General features: G+C 32.5%; 1 protein-coding gene and 1 pseudogene across 5 annotated transcripts in view; one reads left to right on the top strand and one right to left on the bottom strand.

Annotated features, from left to right (window-relative positions):
• Positions 1-25,125, bottom strand: part of LOC145263767 (coiled-coil domain-containing protein AGAP005037-like) — a 758,348-nt gene that overhangs the window by 501,683 nt on the left and 231,540 nt on the right. The gene's annotated exons all lie outside the window — the stretch shown is intronic.
• On the top strand, positions 15,577-15,714 carry LOC145264002 (U2 spliceosomal RNA; annotated as a pseudogene).

Genomic DNA, 25,125 nt, shown 5'->3' with positions numbered 1-25,125 from the left:
ATCTGTGAAATCGCCCGTACAGTAACTTAGTCCAAAATATGGTTCTTCTACATTGCATTCAAGAGAACCTACTGTTTCTTTTATAAAATTATTTTATATAAACTTTTTTCCAATTAACAAAAAAAAAAAAAAATAAAGAAATTCATGTGCAGAGTTTGAACCTACAGATCATGTCATACAAAAAAAAAAAAAAAAATATGTTATCAACTTACCCACAGTAGAATTTTCATGGCCCGCTTTACCGATGATAGATAAAATAAAATAACGGTTTCGATTATCGATAATTATCAGGGGTATTCTGAGACAAAACTAAGATCACTCCCAGACTTATACACTAAAGTTCTGTAAATTTTAAAGAAAATCTGTTCAGCCGTTTGGGAGTCTATAAGGAACGAACTCACATACACAAGTTGCATTTATATAACTGTAGATATATCACCTGTAAATAAACAAACAAATCGAGCACTGTAAAATTGGCGGTCAAATGTTAATATGAATAGACATTTGATGATATAGTTTGCTGCTACCAATCTCATGGGCCAAAGGATAGAACTGCTGACTATCAACTAGATGGTCAAAGGTTCGATCTCTGGTTCAGGATGGGTGCTAATCTACCCACACTGAAGAGCTGTGATACAGTGAAACAGTTTGTGGATGACTATACATATATGATGGACTCCCCTGTTTATTTCGACGCATAAGCTTCCACCACAACAATAAAGTTGCTCGGAAATCCATACAGATGATTTATTTATAACGGTAAAGGCTTTGTGTAGAACCAACCACACTTTTTGGTATTATTATTAAATTTGGCCTTTTCACGCTCTTTCATTCTGAAAAAAACATGGCGGCCAAAAACATAGTTCATGAAAGAGCTTAAAAAGGCCAAGCTGCCAAACTTTAGAAAGGCCAAATTTTAAAAGCAATATAGCGGCCTCGAATAATAAATATAAATGATAAAAAAATAAAGATTAATTTTTTTTTTCTGGTTTTATTTCAACCTTTGGGTCTAACAATGTGTTTTATATAAAAATAGTTTTTATATTTTTTTTTGTCTGGCAAATAATTTACAACACATTTACCAAAATAAAAAATAAACGCACGCATTAATGTTTATAAACGTTATTTTTTTTTAGATTCACAAAATCGTGATATAATATATATGATAGTGCATACCATTGCAGTTGGGAAAGCAGAATCCCGGAAAGGAGTTCCAAAGACCCGCAGTTCTGGGGAAGAAACTATTGGAGTAAAAGGCTTTCTTGCACCTAGGGATCTCTACTGTAAAGGAATGAGACTTAGTAGCTTGTCGGGTTTGTCGGGGGTAGTTACGTCGGGGAGGTACAAGTGTTTGCAGTTTGTCAGAGCATTCACCATTAAAGTATTTGTAGAACAGGCAGAGGGATGCAACATCTCGTCGATGGGACAGAGACTGAAGCCTAGATGACAGTTCAGGACCTATCAGGTTGGCGACTCTCTTTTGAACCCTGTCCAGGAGCGAGAGACAAGCAGCAGATGCACCAGCCCAGCTGATACTCGAATTTTTAATCGACCTATATTTTTAATCGACTTTTCATCGACTCTATATATTTTAACTTATCACCGTTTACTGTATATTTTAGTTTTCACTTTCAATTATCATTTTCGCCCCTTTGCACTTTTACTTCAACACCTGATGATGATTCGTGGATGAATCGAAAGCGCTCGTGACAACAACAACTATGGAACTTTTATTAATATTTTTAATTTGGATACAAAAAAGATTATATGGAAAATCGAAAAATTAAAACAAATGAATCATAAAACAAAGTGTCTCCGTTGCATTTTATAATATTTGCTTGAATGAAAAAATGCTGCCTAAATATACCAACATATATATATATATATATATATACATACATGCACACACAGTTCTTCAAAAATATAATTAGGTGATGAATGTTTGTGGATAATGCTGCTGATTGCGATACAGATGAAAGGCAGATGACTCAATAGGTTATTTTTTCGAGCTTGTGTGGTGAGAGAAAGCTGCGAGTAAATGGTTATTAATAACTCGACATATTATTATTGCTAGCCTTGTTATCAGATTATGATATCAAAGTTGATCTAGAGCGTGATAAACCGTCGGAGGAGGAATGTTCGAGAAGCGGTTTTACCTGCTTCGACTTTACAGACAAATGTCTCCACATATCATAGGTAAAAAAAAAAAAATACTAGCTATAAAATATTTTTTTTTTCTTTAGATCTTTTGAAAAATTTACTTCTCATTACGGAAACAGTGAAAATTAAAAATTTTGGAAAAAAAAGTCACAAAACACACACCCACATGTATATATATATATATATATATATGCTAGCATGGGTGCCCGGGTGTTTGGAGGTGTATGCTGAGGAAAAAAAAAGAAAAAAAAGGGTCAATTTTTTTAAATTTGACCCCTTAAAATTTATTGTTTTCAGCTTAAATCAAGTTATTAAGGTAGATCCATGGCCAAGGAACCTATATCTAAAATTTCAAGTGTTTAGACCAAAAATTGTCCGAGGAGTTTGGTAGAGTTCTCAAAGGTCAAATTGTTGAACTTTGACCCCTTAACAGCCAAATTTCTGGCCGAAACCCAATCACATCAATTTTCCCAAATCTCAGTACCCTGTATATCAAATTTCGAGTCTGTAGACTAAAAATTGAGGGAGTTATTGCGTAGGGAAATGTACACAGACACACACAGAACCACGTTCACTTATATATTAAATATATATATATATATATATATACTAGCTGTACCTGGCCACGTGTTGCTGTGGCTCAGTTTGTTAAAATGGAACACATTCGTCAAGAAAAATTGCATTTTGTTCGTTTATTTACTTTTATTATTTTTTGCAATTTTTTTAATCAATAAAAGTTGTTATTTTTTCCCAAAAAAAAGATTAATTTTTTACCATAAATTGTTAGGTGAAAGCTTTTTTTCAGCAAAACTTGCACGTTTTTTTTTTATAAGAAATTTGGCAGTAAACGTTTCTCTTTGAAAACGGAATTTTTATTATAAAAAGAACAGATGAATGCTTTACATGAACACTGTAAATAGTTTATGTGAATAAAATATAAAAAAACTCGTAATTTTTTTCAAAAAAATGTACAAATTATTTTTTTTTTAAACAGATGTTCAGAAAATAAACAGAAAAATACTTCCATCATTAATTATGCAGAAAAATAAATAAAATGTTGATTTAGTGTTTCAACATTATGCTTATAAATTACGATAAAACTTGCTGAGTATGCGCTGTTTTACGGTTGTTGTAAAAATGGAATGGAAACTTAAATTTCGCTCCATTTTAATCTTTCTTAATTTTTTAATTGTGCCCCCCAACGAATATAATCAAAACAGTAACATTCAACAATTGTACTTTATGTATATAAAACACAAAATATTAAAAAAAAAAAAAAAAAAAAAAAAAACAGGTTAATAACGAAAGGGAAATAATTCCATTTTTAAACAAAAAAGTCAGTTTGGTATATCTTTTTGTCATTTTTTACATAAGTCCAGCTTACCATTCACATTGGAAATGTCGACATTTATAGGTTGTCGGCTACGTTTACAACGAATAAACACTCCAATCTAGTAGATGTATCAGAATTTTTGTAGGAATTTTTGACACCCCTATCACGAAACTGAATAAAATATAAAAAACTCGTAATTTCTCTTTTAAAAGTGGGTTGTTTATTTTCTTTATGGATTATACTTCCAAAATAAACTATTAAAGTTGTTTTAAAAGTAATAGAAATATTTCTTTTTATTTTTTAAAAAACAGTAATGAATTTTACAAACTCAATATTTTTCAATTTTTAAACTTTAAAAATCTATCAAAATTTTTCTATTGATTCTATTTTTACGATATTTTCAGGATCAATGTGAAATTTTATGCTCTTTCCAATAAACCGAATATAATATTTTAGACAAACGTTTTTTTTAATTCACGCCCCCCCCCCATTTTCAAGTGTTTATTGAAAAGTAAATAATTTACACACCAAAGTTTTATATATCACAAATTGAAGAGAAAAGGTCAATAAATAATATATTCAAATTTAAAACAAAAAAAAAGTAGTGTTTTTAGAAATTTACCTGTAAAGTCCGAAGTTTAAAACCTTTTTTAAAAAAACCCACGTTGTTTTTTTTTTGTTTTTTAATGAAACCTTGGTCCATGCTCCTTTAATTGAACAAAAAAGAAATTAGGGCTTCAGTTACATTTTTCGAGGAGTTATAAACTTGGAAAGACGGGGGTGGAATTATTCACTATTTTTCATGAAATTTCTGACACACCTACCAATCTACCCATGTTAAGAACGGTTTTCGGAATAGACATCCCTAACCTTGCCAGCATACCCGAAAAGCTATAAAAGTTGACGTGTCGAATGTGAACGATGAGTTGGACGTAATGTAAAAATGTACCAAATTTAAAAGGGAACAAAATTCAAATTTCCATTCCATTCTTACAACAACCATAAAGCAGAGCATTCTATGAAAATTTTACATAACTTACTGTATTAATGCTATTTTTTAAGCAAAAAAAAAAAAATATTTAGGTTTGGCTATAAATTCCTACACTCATTTCACCCTAAATAATTTAGGTGACTGAAATAGGAATCTAATTGAATCTTTAATTTCCTGAATAGTATGCAAGAAATTCATTTTTCTTTGAGTTATATCGAATTCATTAATACGGACTTTAGGGGCTTTTTTCGGAATGTTCCTGTAAAAATTATTTTTTATTGTTACAAATTACGATGCTTTATTTATATAAAAAAAAGCAAAAATAAATTCTTGCGTTTTTTTATTTACTACTGAAAACCATAACTTTAGTAAAGGTATTTTTTGTTTAAACAAAATAAAACATTTTCACTAAGAGTCAAGTAAAAATAATTAGTTCATTATATTCTACGATCATTATTTGATAAATACTGCAATATTCATTAAAATTGGTTAATTTCCTGATTTTAGGTGAATTTTTAAGTAAAGGGAGGGTCAAAATGTTTATACACTTTGAGCGTCGGCATTCATTTTGTCTGTACCTACCATTTTTCGATAAATATTTGATAGGAAAGCGACCACATGTGGTTAATTTAACTCAAATTTCAATCACATGGTTACATTATCAATAATGTGATTGAACCCATTGAAAATTTACCGATATTATAAACAATTCTGTTTACATTAAGCCTGTAGTGCTGAGACCAAAATATCCTTTTAGTGATGCAGTGTTGGCAACTGAGATTTAAAAAACCCCGCGAGATCAAGAGAAAGAAATGTCCAGAAAATCGCTAGATTTTTAACTTTTATCATCTGAAATTTTCAAAAATCGCTAATTCACCCCCCACCCCCCAAAAAAACTCCATATTTTAACTTCCTACAATAAAAAAATTATAAATATAGTATATTCAATATATAAAATGTTCCGTGTTTTCTCACTATATCTTTCTGGAATTATATTGAAGCGGTTAGCTCCCCAGAAGGCTTACATATTTTATCAGCTAGTTTTTTCAGAGAGAGTATTTTTTTTTTTGCAAGAAACAAATCAAACTCAAATTTTTTATAATAAAAGTTAAATTGAAATATACCGCAAATTAAACATCACAGTAATGATGCAACATATTTTGAAATTAGAAAAATAAAAAAACAAAAAACTTTGTTTTAGCATGTTAAAAGTATTTAGGTTGGTAGATAATTAAATTCTACTGTATTGGTATAAGTTTGTTTTTTTTGCTGTTGTTTCTTGCTTTTTACAATTTTCGACTAAATATTTCTAAATTAAGAGGGGTTGCTTAGATCGTATTTTAAACTAAACTTCGGAGGTTGGAATGCCCCCCCCCACCTAAAATGTACTTGGAAAAATCGATTTTATAGCGAGATTTAAGAATTGTTAGTCGAAAAAAAAAGTGAAAAACAAAACAAATAATCAATAAATAATTGTTACCAAAGGAAATAAATGCTACTTTTTTTTACTTACATGAATGAGTTTATTTTATGTTTTAAAGTATTTTCAAGCGCTTTTCTTTATTTTTTAATCTAAAATTGCGGGTGTGTGGGTGCCAAATATCTCCAGATTTTCTAGAATTCCCTGCGAGATTGCAAACGAAATCTCCAGATCTAGCAGGAAAACTGCTAAATTGGAAACACTGGTCACGTGACAGGAAGCGGTAATAAATAATTATCCCTAAATAAAAAAAATGGCCTATCGGTACAAAGAAAACCACCTATTTATCATAGAAAAATTAAGTATAATGTGATAATTAAAAATATATAAAAACACACATGGATATAGTAAACATATTATACCAAAACATGGAAGCCATCCGTCTAGTGGTTTTTTAGACTATTAATTGCGAACGAACCAAGAGTTACATTTATATATATATATAGATATATGTCATTTTATTTGTTTTTGCGATACGTTTTGAATGAATTCAATTATTTATACGACAGTGAATTTTTTGCGAGTTGGGAATAATTTTCCCTTTGACCAATTTGTTGTCCTACCATTTGTTGAACACTATGAACAAAATTCAAATTATTTAACTAATACAAATCAGCAAATTAATATTAATACCAGACCTTGAGCTTTTAATAAAGTACATACATATATCGGCGCTACTTCAACATTAATTAAGAAAAGAATATCAAACCACATTTCTTCTTTTAACAACCATAATTCTAATAATAACCAAGGAACTTCTCTAACCACTTTAATTAAAAAACTTAACTCTAACAATACTCCCTTCTCAATCAAATGGATTATCATAAAAAAAGTTAAGTCTTATACTCCAGGCTCTAAGTCATGTCGCCTCTGCACAACCGAAGCTATAACTATAATTACTTCCCCTCAAAGTAACAATATAATAACTTCTAAAAATGAACTGATCTCTTTCTGTAAGCATAAGTCCAAATTTAATCATGGCAATTTTGAAATTACATAGTTATTACTTTTACCCTTTATATAGATGAAAAAAAAAAAATTTCTTTAACTTCATCGTTTTTTTACATACTTCTTAATACTTTATAATTTAATACTCTTTTATTTTAATTCTTTATCTCTTCTTTGCATGACCGGTTATTTATCTGCATTTTCTGCTTTATTCTTTAAACTTTCCTATCTATCTAATATATCAATCTATCCACACTTTCATATCTTGTATGTATATTTAATTATATTTCACTATATGCATTTACTTACTTTTTTTTCTTGCTCTTTCCTGAATTTGCAGATACCGGCCATCCTCTCCCCTTAAATAATTTTTTTTATTTTTTTATTTTATTTTTTTATTTATTTTTTATTATTATTATTATTTTTTATTTATTTATTCTTTATTTTCTATTTATTTATTCTCCATTTAGTGTCGTCTAACAGCTCTTGCTAACATTTTTTTAAGTGATGACCTGTACATTTCAGTTGACCTATATTATTTTGCCCTATATATTTTTTTCGCGCCTTTAACATTTCCTGTCTCGATTATTTTGACTTTTGTTTCTTTTTATTTTATATTTTATATTTAACTTTATCATCATTTTTTTCTCCTTTTTTTTCTCTCTCCTCTTTCTCTTCCCTGATCTTTCTTATTTATATTTATGTCTCGAAAGTAGAGTGAAAAGCATATCTTATTTTTCTTTTATTAATATTATTGGAATCTTTTCTTTTTTCCTTGTACACATTTTTGTGAATTATTCCATGGATTTCTGCCTTTGGATTATTATGGACCATCTTCTTCCAATTACGGGATTTCCTTGGATTTTACTTGTACAAATGGAAATTCAATTAACTTTCTTGAAGTTTTACATTTGGATTTTACTGTCACTGGATTTTTTATCTTCCACCAAACTATCCATTCATGTGTAATCACCTTTTTCTTCACCATATTCCCTCTGCTTCACTTTTTTTGTTTTCAAGTAAGATCTTTGACTTACTTGTTGTTTCATCAAATACTTCTGCATGCAAAATCCGATCCCGCATTTTGCTAATTCCTACCCTCTGATGAGAAGGAAAGTATTTCTTCGAAACTCCGCGGATTAAGGACTATCCATTTATCTAGTGTTTCCTTTTCAGATTAAATGTTTTTAACTCATTTCAAAGTGTTTTTTAACATATTTTATTAACTATTTGCTCATATTATAAGCTCTATTTCCTATTTGGTTTTATCGAGCTTTTACATCTGGCTGAGATAATTTTATAAATATTAATTCATTAATATTTATAATATACTTTAATTTTACCATCTTGGATCATTTTGGTAAATTTAATTGTAATTTTTATTATATATATATATATATATATATATATATATATATATATATATATACACATAAGATGTTTTAAAATATTAATATTTAATATATTTATGAAAAAAGCTATATATATATATATATATATATATATATATATATATATATACTCTTCAGAATAAAATTATCTAACAATCAACTGGTATGGAAACCTATGATTATAAGTCTTACAAGATATTATCCGCAGTAATATTCTATAAGTACTATCCCACCTAAATAAGAATTGCTCGATATACAAGATAGAGCAAATGAATCAAATTTTAATCATTCAATGAATTTAAAAAATTATGACGTGAAATGTTTGAATTTCAAATCAAAAGATTTTTATTATTCTATGTAAGACGAAGAATACATTTGAAATATTATAACTCCTTATCCAATAGGATTTCGATATCTACCATCTCTGCAGAGGAGAAAATATTAGCAAATAATTATAATGGTTTACACATTATTTGCTAAAGTCAGTGCGACATGGAAAATCACAATTAAAAGTTGTTTAAGTATTTAAATGTCATAGAGTAAGGGAAGTTAATGAAAATGATATAAAAATTCACATCCAAATTGCATGGTAAAGTCCGAAGTGAATGTCTTTGATAGCAGTGTTGTAAAATGATCCAAACTATATTTTGAGTAATCCACATCACAATGTAATAGTCCGATGTAGACATTTGCTTGGAGCATTTTCCTTTGTTTATATAATGGGTCCGGTAAAAAAAAAAAGGTTTATATATATATATATATATATATATATCCGGTGGATCTGTTTATTAATAAACATATAAGTTGATATATTTAATATTTTTTAGAATATGAGTTTTAAATTCCACTCCACTCTTTGGAATATATATATATATATATATATATATATATATATATATATATATATATATATATAGTGTTATAATGGAATAAATCCAGAGGAAATCCGGGTATGAGAGCTCAATGTGGTAAACAGAGCAATATTTTTATTTTCTTACTTTTATTATTTTTTATTTATCTTTTAATAGACCTACTTTCCATGACTCAATTAACTATAGGACGCGTGTACAACATCCAGGTTATTTCCCTTATCTTTCTCAGAGTTTCTAGACTAATATGACAGTTAACATTTGATCACTGTCTCCTCTTTTTTTCTTCCTCTTTTTTTCTTCTTTTTTCATTACGCGCTGTTCTATTTCTTTCACTATATATCCGTATACTTTCGCCCCTTTCTTCCTAGGTTAGTAAACGCGTGTCAAGGCATTTACATGTCAGAACGTACATCTTAGAGGCGTGTGTGTATGTGGGTGTAGGTGTATGTGTATGTGTTGCGTGTGTGTGTGTGAGTGTGTGTGTGTGTGTGTGTATCTATGGTTACATCGAGCTGCCGCTTATAAGTGTCTAATATTTTTATTTGTTATTTGTTATTTTTAATTTTTAATTTTTATTTCTTTAAATCCCTACCACCCTCTCTATAAAATGTATTAAGTGGATTGCTACTACCACCACCTCTGGTTTTTTGAGGGTCGAAGCCCGATCTTTTCTTTTCTTTTTTTCAGTATCAAAAATGTAATTGTCTGATTTAGATGCTTGAAAATACCATAAGGTTGAAATAAATTATTGCATCGACAATTATGTAATTTCCGTGTTATATTTTTTATTTATATTATATATATATATATATATATATATATATATATATATATATATATATATATATATATATATATATATAAAATGGGTTAATAAATTCCAACGAAAGAAAGATGTATATTTAAATAAGGGAGTAGTCACCAACAATGTGTATTTTTTAACATTATTTTATTATTCCGTGTCTTGGTTTTTCATTGAGAATTATGTTTGGATCATTGTAATAATGTTTTTAAGTCATTGAAATCGTTTACACGCGTTTCAGACGGTCTGATATATATATATATATTCCAGGTTAATATTTCTCAGAGGTTAAGCAACCAATAATATTTTAACGGGGTAATTGCAAGAGTGCTCAATACCAAAGTAGGGCAAGGTATACTTTTTGTTTGTTTTACATAAGCATTTTTTTACATAAGCATTTTTTTTTGTTTTACATGTCATTTTCGGTCAGCCAGTTACAACTTACTAGAGACCTATTCAGGCGAAGACAAAACTGGTTTCATTCAATAATTACAAGAAACCTTCTCTACCACCTATAGCAATGGCCAACAACTCTTTAGCTGAGAGTACGTCTTTCAAGCTCCTTGGCCTAACGTTCACAGGAAACATGAGCTGGAACAATTACATCGAGGGCATTGCCAGGGCCGCTGTGAGGAAGGTGGGCTCTCTCTACCGTGCTAGAAAACTTCTAACACCCGAAAGTATCCTGTACCTCTATAAGGCCACTATTCGCCCATGTATGGAGTATTGCTGTCATATTTAGGCCGGTGCATCGGCTACTAGTCTCTCGCTCCTTGACAGGGTTCAAAAGAGAGTCGCAAATCTGATAGGCCCTAAACTGGCATCAAAACTTCAGCCTCTGTCCCATCGTCGAAACGTTGCATCCCTCTGCCTGTTCTACAAGTATTATAATGGTGAATGCTCTGAAGAACTGCAAGCACTTGTGCCCCCACGACGTGAACACCCTCGACAGACCCGACAAGCTACAAAATCCCACCCCCACACTGTAGAGATCCCTAGATGTAAAAGATCTTTCTACTCCAGTAGTTTCTTCCCCAGAACTGCTAGACTTTGGAATTCCATTCCAGGTCACTGCTTCCCCAACTGTACTGACATGCATCAGTTCAAGTGCAACGTGAACCAACATCTCGCTGCCCTAATCCCTACATAGTACCCCAGTAGATGTTTCCCCTGATAGTAGCCCCCTACATTAAAGTGGCAATGTGCCTTGTTTGGGGTGAAAATGTAATTAAAAAAAAATTTAAAAAAAAATTTGCTTATACAAAGATTATGCCACAGACTTTACTTTTGTATAAGCAATATCGCCTGAAGAGGTCTCTAGTTATTTGCAATTGGCTGATTGAAACATGCTCATAAATGTGTAGCGACATATTAATTCTTATGTAAAACAAATAAAAAGCATATATATATATATATATATATATATATATATATATAAAGTGAAAATGTGTGTGTGTGAGGACACTTCCCAACCTATATACTCAACAAGTTTTTAACCTACGGATATGAAATTTGGTATATAGTGTATTCAGACATGTGTAAAAATTTAATCCGTTTTCATCCAGAAAAAGGACTGCTAAGGGATCAAAATTGAAAAATTGGTATCTGGAGACTGTTGGATTTTTATCTGTTTGCTAACTGTTTCACGACTGCGCACGCACTAATCGTTCACATTATGTTAAGAATAAAACGGTTTGGAGATCATGTTCAGTTGGCCTAATGGTTATCGTACTTGGCTCACTGTCTTTAGATTTGGGTTTCAATCTCAGCTCGAGTATATTTTTTACTCACAAGAAAAAACATAATACTCACATGCACATGTCTCAGTTTCTTTCCGTTTTATATACGTAATTTTTTTTAAAGAAATGTAATCTAACATTTAATACTCGTCTAGCTGAGAACACTATCAATGATTTCCCCCACTCTTTATCTGTGCCTAAACTTAAACGTAGATTCCATGAACAAAACTTCTTTCCTAGAACTGCACACCTGTGGAACTATCTTCCGTTTGCCTGCTTTCCAGCTGACTACAATATGGTCGCCTTCAAGTCCAATGTAAACAAGTTCTTGATGAGCCGTTCCCCTTAAGCAATCCAATTTACCAAATTTACACTTCTAACGATTATTATGATATTGTCCCATTGACTACTGTATACTCTTTAACCTTTATCCTAGAGTGGCCTCTGGGCCTTGATAAATGGTGACTCCTATGTAAAAAAAAAAAAAAAAAGATGTGGGTAATTATAAATTTTGTTCATTAGCACATGAATTGAAAATTAAATTTGAAATGAGAGTGTAAAAAGGGTACTCCATAGTTGAATGAACGAAGATAGAAGGACAGTTGTCATGAATATTGCTGCAGTGAATACTGGTATATTTCAGAATGAATTGCGCGTTTTTTAAATGCATATTCCAGTCTGGAAGGTAAATCTTTAAAGATCAAGGTCGTGCATATGAGGTAACCCATTATGTTCACTGTGGTAAAATCCTTTGAATAACTCAATATTGCGCAGTCAAAATACTGGAAAGATTTAATTGAAAAGAAATTTTTTTTTTAGGTACTATTTGCCAAGAGATTTCCTCTATAGTTAATTTATATTAAACTACATTTTTTTTCTTAAAAGTGTTTAAAATATAATATAAACAAGCTAAAACTGGGGAAGAAGTTCACATATGCCTTCGTCAGATTTTTTTTAGTCGCGTGCAAGCAACTCTATAAGTCACTCCGTCGGTCCATCCGTAACACTTTTGTGCTTAGCCTTTTTGGTTAAGATCAAAGGTCTGTTGTTCATAGAGTCTATTCTTAGCTTTTTAAGCTTTCCTTGGCCTTTTGGCCAAGATTTGGATCAGTTCAAGGCTTTCGATAGGGCCGACCATCAGTTTCTGGGATCTGTGCTGGAGGCCGCCTGCTTTAATCCGGACTTCTGCAAGTGGATGTTTGTACTGGATGACAGGCCGATGGTAGCAGTGCAGATCAACGGTAAGCTGGCGGAGTCATTCACCGTCTCCCGGTCAGTGCGACAGGGTTGTACGCTATCGCCTCTCTTGTACGTCCTGGTGTTGGAAGCCCTCCTTCGCAAGTTAAGGGACGAGGCGACTACACCAGTTCTGCACGGGATAGCTCTCCCTGGAGGCACACGAGCCAGGGTTTCCGCATTCGCCGATGACATTACCGTGTTTGTGTCTTGCCCCACGGATATTCAAGCAGTCACCAAGGTGCTCGCTCGATACAAAAAAGTTACGGGGGCCGTCTTCAATCGCAGTAAGTCGGTGGGTCTGCGGTTGAGTGCCTGGACCGGAGTAAATTCGCTTCCGGGCACCTTCAGTTGAACAGACGGCCCAGTCCGGATCCTTGGTGTGTGGTTCGGACTGGGTCTCCAGCTGGAGAAAAACTGGTCGGAAGTGGAGATCAAGGTCAAATCCTCTGTCAAGACTTGGATTCAAAGGAAATTGTTCTTGAAGGGTCGGGTGGAGCGGTGTGCTACATACGTCTTTCCGCTCATCCTTTACCGTCTGTCTGTACTTCCCCTCCCTGCAGAAAAACGAATCAGCTTACAGGAGCACCTCAACTCACTCTTGTGGAACGAGGGTAAGCATTATGTTTGCAGAGAGGTCTATGTTCGAAATCCGAGCGAGAGAGGTTTGGGACTGCCCGATCTCTGTGTCACAAGCACGCAGAGTGGTTGGTCTTCCTGAACCGTTCACTGTATGTAGACGTTCCATGGGTCACTTCGGTTGGAAGCTCGTTTTCCAATCTCTCATCTGACCCCTCGGTCGAAGCTCGGTGTCGACCGAGGGAGGAACAAAACTTCTACGCCAAATGCCGGTCCGCACTTAGAGCGTTGCCGGGGACCAGTGTCCTCGAACAGTCTAGGAACAGGTTTTATCGGGAGCTAGTGGGGCGTAGTAAAAAGGAACCGCTAGTTAAGTGGATGCGGATGTCGTTAGAAGAGGTCCGCTCCCAGTGGAGTTGGGCGCCGGGACGGGACTTTCTTACAAACTCGGAATTTTCCCTTACCTGGAGACTTGTCCAGAACGCACTGCCCCTCTTTGACAAACTCTACTTGCACAAAGAATAGACCCGGGTCTATTGCCTGCACTGCGATGAAGGCATGAAGGAAACGGTCAGTCATAATTTTTCCGCTGCAGCAGGCTTAAGACCCTCCTAGGGTACGTCAACGAGGTAACGGCTTGCATCGATGTCACATGCCTGCTTGAACTCGGCGAGTCATACTTTGTGGAGAACATTGATCCACCGCTGCCTAGGGAGAAAAAAATGGGTTTTCTGACGATCCTAGCAGTAGCGAGAATGGTCATATGGATCACATGCCTCAAGCGAGTCCGCAAAGGGATATCTGTTCCGGATCGGGATCTGATCGCATACTTTAAACATCTGCTTAAAGTAAAGATCAAATGCGATTGGAGGAGGTTGCCTCGAGTGGTCTTTGACAGGCGGTGGGTGCATGACACTAGCTTGTGCATCCGACGAGGCACCAAGTTTGAATTCGTGTTACCACCATAGGCATGGCACACGCGGTACTGGGTCCTACGGAACCCATCCCGCTAGGTTAGCAATAGAAAATTAAAGAGACTCTTGACTGATGGTACAAATGAGATCTGGTCCCCTGATTGTTTGTTTTGCACTAGAGAACCTTCCGAGGCTACCCTACCATTACCAACCCCCCCTTCTTTTGTTTTGTCACCCCTAGTCAATCTTTACTCAGAGGTCGCCTTCTACCACATCCCCATCCCCTCCATTTCTGTTTTTTGATGTGTTATATATATTTTCCCTCAATAACCGATAAGAATCCACCCCAATCCCCACTAGGAATCTCCCCGCTTGTTTTTGGTGCCCCGGAAAACAGTAGGCGATCTAACTACTTAGATTAGCTCAGGGAGGGACCTTACTAGACAATTTTATTTGATCATTTTTTTCTAGGTTGTTTTTCCCATTCCCCAACACGTTACCAAATTGTTACCAAATTGTTACCAAATTAAGAACTTTTATTTTTCCAATGAATTGAACTTTTTTCACACACTCACACGCACACTTATTTTAATTTAAAAAAAAAAATGCACACACACACAGAAATTGTAAATATATACTTTTTGCTTAAACGCTGGGAATTCATTAGTTAGCTTTAGATTCCACAGAGTGAATGAGGTATTGTGGTAAATGTTACCAGTCAAGAGTAAGTCGCCAAAGACTCCAATTTTTACTTTAGTTACAAAGACCCTGCAACACCCCCCTTCCCAGATCTTATAGGGCCTTGTGCCTAAATTTGTTTTGTCTTTTGGAGATTTTACTTTTTTAAATTTTTTAAAATTTTATATTGAAATTTTTTTGAATTGTAATTTTTTCTTTAAACGGAATAAATTAAATATGAAGATCAAAGTTCTGTTCTGGCAGACACTGCAAGCAAAGACCATATGTGGGGGCGACCCCACATATAAAACCTTGATCAATGTAGGGGTAACCCTTCATACCAATTGTCACTATCCAGCTCCCCTACTCCCGGGGAGCTGGTCCCCATTTTCCCTTCACTCCTCACATTAAAAATCGACCTTGTGTCTAATTTGCTCGGTGGGGGAGCAAAATACCCTTTTCTTGGCCTTTTGGCCAAGATCAAAGTGTAGTATCTGTACTTACTACATGCTGTACTTATGTTTGTAACTTTGTGATATAAAGTGGGGGATCACTTTTCTGTATCAATTTAATGTAAAATGAACACCCACTTTACAACCAGTCAGTCTCAAAGCCATTCAAGCCATTTTTTAAGCATTCAAGTCATTCTTAAGGTCATTCAATTCATCCTTAAGTTCATTAAAGTCATTCTAAGTCATTTACTTTTTATTTATTTAAGTCATTTCAGCCCATTTTCGGTCATTTTAGTTTATCTTTAAGAATTTCATGTCAATCCTACATTCACGCATTCATTCATTACACGAGAGCACGCAACTCAGCCCTGTTTTGTACAAATGAAATATAATTTTCTCCAAGCTATATTTAGGTCATAAAACACTTGATCGCATCTAGTAGAAATTAGGGTTTAAATGGGAGGAAGAGAGGAGATATGGGGATAGGAACAGAGAGATGAGGATGGTTAAAAGTTTATATATATATATATATATATATATATATATATATATATATATATATATATATATATAAAATGAAAATTGTTTTCTTAATTTCCAAGTTTACAAATTGAATAATTCTGTAAACTGAAAACAAGTATTAATATTTATGGAATAATCCTAACCAGATGAAAAAAAACTTGATATTCGAGATAGAGCACCGATATAAGGAATTCAATTTAAACTCTGTAAATTAGAAATTACAACCATTTATTATTCGATAAGGAATACAAAAACTTAAAAATTTTCCTTCTTCCATGAAGTTTCAAAGAATGGCTATTATCCTCAGAGGAAAAATAGTTATCATTTTGTTAACTACTTTTCCTCTGAGGATAAGTGCCATTCTTTGAAACTCCATGGAATAAGGTAATTTTAAAGTTTTTGTATTTCTTGTCAAATACTAAATTGTTGTAATTTCTAATTTATAGAGTTTATATTAAATTTCTTATAAATGTATATATACACAGACATACACGTCTGTATATATTAAACTAGCAAAGATACCTGCACTTTACTGTACCCGTTTCGTGGGCGCTATTGCAGTAAGTAGATGTTGTAAGAGTCACACCACATATGAACTTGACCTTGATCTTTGAAAACGGTATGCATCATCTCTAGGTCAGCGACTATCATCAAATCAGGTTTGGTTATGATCGGTCTAGTGGTGTGGACTGTAGGAGAGTATATATATATAGGCTATGATCTTGAGCTTTGATCTTAGAAAATGGTGTAATACATCCCTAGGTGGGGGACCATCATCATCAAGATGTTAAATTTGTGCTCATTTTTGCATTAAAATCCATTTTAATTCAAAATTTCAATCAGATCAGCTCAATAGTTTCCAAGAAAACGAGAGTAAGTACGTTATTGTGATGACTAATCCCTATTGATCCCTAAAAAGTAGAACGGACAGGCAGACTAAGATAAATATATACATAGATCTATCAATTTTCAATATTTTGTTCAACAATGCTCAATAATACCTGAGTTAAGCTATAAGTTATAAAAATATATTTACTGCAATTAAATCAAACCAAACTCTAATAGCAATCACACAAATAAAAATAGAAAAGTTAATAATGAAGTCAAAAAGCTGTAATTCTAGAACTTGTGCACTTTGCCCACTGTAAAATAACTACCTAAACAAAAGCATTGTTTACCAACCCACAATATTTACCCAGGAAAACCCAAATAACAAGAATTACGACATGAGTATTACCTCCCTAGAATTTTAAACCAGATATTACGACCAGAAAAGCACATTCAATAAGAAAAAGCTGAATAAAAATGGCAGTAGTGACCTATTACTGGGAACTCAAAGAAAACAGACACTCACTAACAATCGAGTGAAAAATAATGACAGGCCAGAATACGTAGAAATTTAGGGACGCTATGCAGATTGTTTGGATGAAAAGTTTAAAATTCTAAACTTTAAAAATTCCCCAAACCTATTAAACTGTGGAAATGAAATAGCAGACAACTGTATAGACAGAATAAACTTTACTTTAGAATAACAATACATAATAAATAAATAAACTAAACTAAAATGAACTATTCAGAGTATACATGTGGATTATGTCTGAATGAGAAGAGCTCCAAAACTTATTAAACTGTAGAAGTAAAATTGCAAACAACTGTATACATGGATTAAGTTTACTTTAGGATAATAATACACACAGAAATATAAATAAAACAAGTGAAGCATGCATGGTCCCCCTTGAATGCACAGTGCACGGGGTATGAAAAACGACTAAGTTCAGCATTTGACTTCCCCCCTCCAATTTAGCACCAAAAGTCCCTAGGAGACATCAAATTCTGATGAAAATGAACAAACGGTGCAGTTTTAGGTCTTAACATATGTAAATCCGAGTTCTGCACGATACAAAAAAAAGAAATGACTAAGTCCATCATTTGCCCTATCCCCATTTAGCCCCCAAAATCCCCAGGGTCTTAACATATTTAAATTTGAGTTCAGCACCATGCAAAACTGCTAATAAATAGACATACACAGAAAATTTTTGACAAATATGGTAAAATAATCCCCAAAATAAAATGTTTTTATTAGCCTTAAAAGAGCCCCTGGGGCACACCCAAGAGTTATCGTAAAGTATAGACAAACAAAATTATATAGTAATCAGTTAGTTAGAATTTTTCAGAAAGTTTTATAAAAATCCAAAGCATCAACTTTTTTTTTTAATAAGCACAAAAACGTCAATTTTAGCCATTTTAACCTAAAAGGCATCCCTCGGGGGCAACCAGAGTTTTCCCAGAAAATCCGTTCTGTTACTTTCTTTTACTCATATGATGTTTAATGTTTGTGCAAAATTTCCAAAAATTCCAAGGCATAGTTATTAAGAAAAGTGCAGACAAACAAACAGACAAATGGACAAGGGTGAATTTATAGGTCCACCCTCCTGTTGTCAGGGGACCAAAAAATAAACTAAATCAACACCTAAAAAAGAAACGATTAGCAAGAAATAAGAATAAAACTGTTCCAAGTATATATATATACCTGTTAAAATAAGTCACACTCACAAAAGGAGGTTATACAGAAAAGAAAATGTCAAACTATTTATTCAGGTCAGTAAAACTTTTGTCTAAAAGAAGCCCTGACATTGACTAATGAAAGCATTAATTCATAGAAATGAATAGTAATGAATCCGACTATTTAGCTTGCTAGATTGAACACTACATGGATACATAACAACACTTGGTAGAACGCATTCCAGGCATTTTAGCCTGATGATTTCTTATGGGGATGAATTAAAGATGCCTTTGAGTTGTTTAATCACTATAAAGATATACAAACTTTTATACTATTTATGTATATATGAATATAATATTATAAAGTATAATAATAATAATAAGAAGAAGAAGATTAATAATAATCTAATATATAAATGACTATATGTCTGTCTGTCACTCGGTCTCTATATTTTCAAACTATCTCTTCCAAAATTAAAAGTCGCAGATTTTGTACATTCATCTCAGTTTATTTTAAATTTTTAATCAGTTTATATGCGTGTCACGTTGGTACAGTGGCAACGTCACCAGCTTTGAATGCTACAGTTTCAGTTTCGATTCTAGCTAATGGTACCCAAATACTTTTTTTCTTTTAACTTTTGAAATCATGACTATAATAATATACAAAATCTGGACAAATTAAAATATCATATTTAAGCGTATTTTATGCCCGGGCAAAGCCTCACCCCCCCACTGCTAGTAATATATATATATATATATATATATATATATATATATATAGATATCTATCATAATAAAGTCATATTCCTGTCCGTTTGTTTATTCTTAATTTGGTTAATACGTACAAATTTAATTTATTTTTAATTTAATTTACATTTAACTTAAGTTATTTTTAATTATTAGTATAACCAACATCAGCTGTGTTTAAAAACGGAAGCAAGTTTTCATGAAACCTATGAGTTATTTCCCTTTAAGCTATGAAATTTTATTTCTCAGTTTGAGTTTCATAGATGAAGATGACTATGGTTTATGCTTCCAAAAATCTAAAATATTGTCAACTTTCAGGAAAATCATAACAACTTAGGATATTTCTCTTCTATCTTAAATTATGTTTAACTAAATGCTATGCCTGGCAATATGTTTTACCTGGCAATGCCGGTATGTACAGCTAGTGTATATATATATATATATATATATATATATATATATATATATATATTAGTGTTGGGATGATTAATCGGAATCTGGAAAATTGGAGCTTTTTGGGGTATCAGAATCGGAAAAATTTTAGCCTATTTTCCGATACCAAAACTGATTCCATATAATTATCTTTTTTTATTTGATTTTGGTTTAAGAAACATCTTCCACTGCTTGTAGTAATAATAAAATAATAAATATTTATTGATTTAAACTTCCAGTAAGAGTAAAATCTCTAGATCACCCCATCACAAATGTGTTTTTACGTTTGAGAAAATATAGGCACATTTAAGATGTGTTTTTACGGTAATTAGGACAAAATAACAATTTTATAGTTAAATATTTAGAGATTTATAAAGAATCGGTAATTTTATCGGAATCAGGAATTTAGTACAGAATCGGTAATTGTATTGGAATCGGGGAAAATATTGGCATCGTCCCATCACTAATATATATATATTTCTGTGGAAATATACTTTAGTTCCTTATAATATATACCAATCCTCATTTAAGAAGCTCAATATAATTACAGAGCAATATAGTGAATGACAAAAGTCTATATTCCAAAGTTCATGATGTTGACCATCTTATAATTTATTCCTTTAATTTAGTTGACATTTACAATTCTTGACAGTATCTGTTTTGTAACACAAAATCAATCACTTCATTTTATCAATCAGTGAATCTATTTTGCCCTTGACTAAAATTCAAAATGGCATAATGGAAACATAAGGTATTTACAGCTTCTCTTCCAATTTTCGGATTTTTAATTACGTCAAAATGCACTTTATTTCCTTTTGACGGATTGATTGTTGCTATTTCTTCCAATGAGTTAGGGGCAAAATAGATTCACTGATTGATATAATAATAAAGCGATTGATTTTGTGCTATGAAACAGATACTGTCAAGAATTGTAAATTAAATTAACTGAATTAAAGGAATAAATTGTAAGATGGTCAGCATCATGAACTTTGGAATATAGACTTTTGTCATTCATTCATAATATATATATATATATATATATATATATATTCAGGTAATGCGATAAGAGGGCTTATATAATCATCCACAAACTGTTTCACTGTATCTCAGCTGTTCAGTGTGGCTAGATCGGTAGCCATTTCAAGCCAGAGATTGAACCAACGACCATCTCATCGATAGTCAGTATCATAGTAGTGGCCAAATAGTTAAAAATCCAGATTTCATAATACTTGTTAAATAATACTTGTTAAATAATACTTGTTAAATAATACTTGTTAAATAAAATTTTGGAATGAAAAATATCCAAAGCTATGAATTTGAATACGTTTTAAAGGGACTTTAATAGCAAACATGTATGGATCAGCAATTAATTGATATTTCTCCACCTTTAGAATTCATGCTTAAGCAAGTCGGTTAAAAGGACACGATGAAAGCTCTCCTATAGGAAAAACAATATTATAATTATCTAAGAGACTAAATAACGACCAATCTGCAAAGTTGAACCAAAGGAATTGGAGGACTGGTGAGCCACCATCCACAAAGTTACTGTCACCTTTAAGGAACAGAAGTTATTGCTGCAAGAGAGTGTCAACAGCTGTGATACAAACTACGCACTTTAGGTACGGTACTCCCACTGTGCCAGATCCTGTGCCCCCAGCTTGGGATTGTGTAACCAACTCCAAAAACACAGATGTTGCCAGAATGAAGAATCTTCTTTGAACATGGTGGACTGCCAATAAAATGCAGAAATTGGAACTATTTCTTGCGTTTAATGATCAAAAGACCCTATTTCAAGTTTATTTAACTTTACTAAGTTGGTATATAATTGCTTATATATATATATATATATATATATATATATATATATATATATATATATATATATATATATATATATATATATATATATATATATTAGGGATGTACCGATTACCAATTAATTGGCCTTTGATAATCAGCTGATTACCGATTAATCAGTCGATTAATCAGTTTTCTAATGCTGATTTATCAGAAAATTTTGTTGTCATAAATGATACTACTATCAATTATATTGTAAGCGAAGACAAGTTAACTCCCTCTTTTGCTTACCAGTGAAAATTCATGGAAGAGACATGCATCGTTTACACCATATTATCAAATAACAGGCATGATATGATGTTAACATGTAGACTTTTACAACTGCACTTAATTTAAGGCAAATAGATGTAAGCATATGGAAAATTTCCCTCCTTTCTCATCCTAGCGAATTAACATTATTATTTTGTACTTTAAATCAAATGTCAAAGAAAATCATTACTTCATGTTTTCATGTTGAGGAATTGTACAATAAATTGCGACGATGTGAGAATCGAAAATAAAGCATTCTTCATCAGTCATATTCGTGTTCCTCATTTTCGGATTCTTGCTACCATTATATATATTTTTATTTTTCTGGTTTAGATAATGTATATTTTATTGAGATACATGACTAATTAGATATCAGACATAAATAATTTAAATATGTAAAAAAAAAAAAAATAAATATTGACAACAACCTTCAACCATTATGGCAACCAGTTTCTCTTGGAAGTATTTTAATGTCAATCCCAAGAATAAGAATACAGCTGCTTGCAAGTTATATCAAACCATCACATCAAAGGGTAGCAAATCAGCAAAAACTTTTATGACTAATATGTTAATCTTAGAAATGTTCATTCAAAAGAAGTAAAAATTGCAAAAAAGAAAAGGAAGCACAATGAATATTCAGGAACAGATATTCCAGGAACAAGTGGCAGCAACTATGAGCCTCCAGCGAAACACCAGACTGCTATAGAATTACTATTGACCAAAAAGAAAGTTTGAGATATTAATGATCACAGGTCACAAAAAATCCATTATCTGATAAGAAAAATGATTGCAGTTGATATTAAACCATATTCTGTAACATCTGACAGTGGATTTAATAGGATTATTGCAAAACTTTGTTCAAATTACAACATTCCATCAAAAAATTACTTCACTGTAAAATAATTTTCGATATATTCACAAAAGTAAAACAAAAATTCAATTGTCTCTTGCTGAAATTGGACAGCTATAAAATATAATGCTCCCTTTCTGAGTTTGACAGGTCATTGGTTTTCAAATTACTTTGAAGAGTGCAGAGCAGTGCTTAGAGTTGTTCCATTCCTTGGTGCACACACAGGTGCAAGAATAAGTGAAGAATTGCACAATGTTCTGAATGAGTATAAAATCTTCAATAAAGTTTTCTTAATTTTGTAGAATTCAGGAACAAATATTATTGCTAATGTCAGGGAATGTGATTTAGAATAACTATCATACATTGTAACTCAGGATGTGAAGACAACCATTACATTCAACAGAAACACAGTTTCTCACTTTAATCGCTTTCTATTAGCAATTAGCAAATTAACTAAAATACAGGATCAGCTTGATTTGGAAAAACAAACTCATTCAAGATGTGACCACATGATAGAATTCAACATACTATATGCTGAAAATAAATTAAGAACAACGAAACGCTCTAGTAATGTGTGTTGTTGATAAGATTCCTACCTTAACAACTTACCGATGGGGACTTGTTTGAAAAAATATACAATTTCTGAGACCATTTGAAGAAATCACCAAAGAAGCAAGTCACAAAACATTAATCATATCAATGATACCTCAAAATTTAGCTGTGAGGCTATTTCTGTCGAAAGCTGTCCAATCTAATTCTAGTATTTCTGACTTTAGTGGGATCCTTCTTACCATTATTGAACAATTCAATGAATTAATGGAAAAAAGATTTTCATCCTATCTAAATGATAAAAACTTGTGTATGTCTACTTTCCTAGACTCATGATTCAAATATGGATTTTCAAAGATTGGCATAGAAAACATATTTAGACTTGGATTCTACATCTACTTTTCCCTGATGATCAGCAAAGTGTGAAGAAAGGCAAGCGTGTAAATTACAACTTTAATTTTAACTTTAAAACCAACTGACAAAAGATGCCTTCATCACTCCTAGTATAAGAATACAATAGAAAGTAAAAGTACAATTATTTCTAATTCTAATTTTAACTGATGATCAGCAGTAAATATTACCCTGCTAAGTGTGAAGAAACACAAACGTGTAGATTACAACAAGGTAACTCTAAAAACAACTGACAAAAAAATAACCAGGAAAAATGTCACAAAAGATGCTTTCATCACTCCTAATACAAGAAGACAGTAGGAAGTAAAAGTACAATTATTTTTAATTCAATTTCGGCCTTCATTTTTGAGGTGTGAAAAGTGAACATTGCATCATTTATAACAGCGAAATTGCATTGATGGACAATTTTTAAAGTATAATCAAATAAAACTGCATTAAATGACAGTAAATATGAACATTCAATATAATTCTATACATAATGATTATTATGCCTATTTTTATAGCTGCAACTTACAGGGTGGAACGATAAAATTGTCGCTCTAGAAAAGACGACACAATTCCATTTCCTTTTGATGAAAACCTGTTTTCTTATTTTTGTTGCAGACCATCTACTAGTTGGCCAGTTGTGTACAAATCCTAAAAGCGATAGGAGCCTTCTATCATGTCTGAAAGTGACACAATGTTCAACGAGTGCGATCTTCGAAGTCAGCTTAAAAGTCAACACCAAATGAACTTGGATATGCTGAAGAGTGTGATGATCCTTTAGTGCAATCAGGTGGCTACTAGCAGACACTGGGTGTGGCAACAACACTCGATGCCGGCCCACAAGTCCAGAGACCCAGGTTAGATTTTAGAAGGAGTATTACGACTTTGTACCCTTCTCTTACTGCCCCCCCCCGTCCTTATCCAGATCTGAACCCGTTGGACTACTTCATTTGGTCATATGTCCAGAACATCACCAACATGACCACCACCCAGGACACCAAAGTCAGACTGATTGTTGCCATGTGCCAGGTATTCACCAAGCTCCCATCAGCACTTGTGGAAAAACATGCTCCCAGTTCCGGACATGTATCGAGGTGGTGACTGAGGCTGAAGGCAGCTACATTGAATAGATGTAAGCTCTGCTACATAATCAAGTTACATTAATTGATTTTTTCAATAAAAGTTTTCAAATAAAGCTGCAGTGTTGTATCTTTTAGGGCGACAACCGTGGATAAGTCGATAAAAATGCTGATATGTTCAATTTTGGTGGCGGAAATAAAGCCTCAAATGTCATAAACATATACTAATTTCAAAATCACATCAAATTCACAAAAGCTATTAAAAGATACAGACCTGAAATATTACATGTCTAATCAATACAAATTTGAAAAACCATATCACAGAAACTATTAAAAGAGCTGAAATTTTGCATGCCTAATCGATACA

Source organism: Euprymna scolopes, chromosome 39, assembly GCF_053919585.1.
Source record: "Euprymna scolopes isolate OS-2025 chromosome 39, ASM5391958v1, whole genome shotgun sequence".
Classification (NCBI taxonomy): Eukaryota; Metazoa; Mollusca; class Cephalopoda; order Sepiida; family Sepiolidae; genus Euprymna; species Euprymna scolopes.
This window is presented reverse-complemented; position numbering and strand designations above follow the sequence as displayed.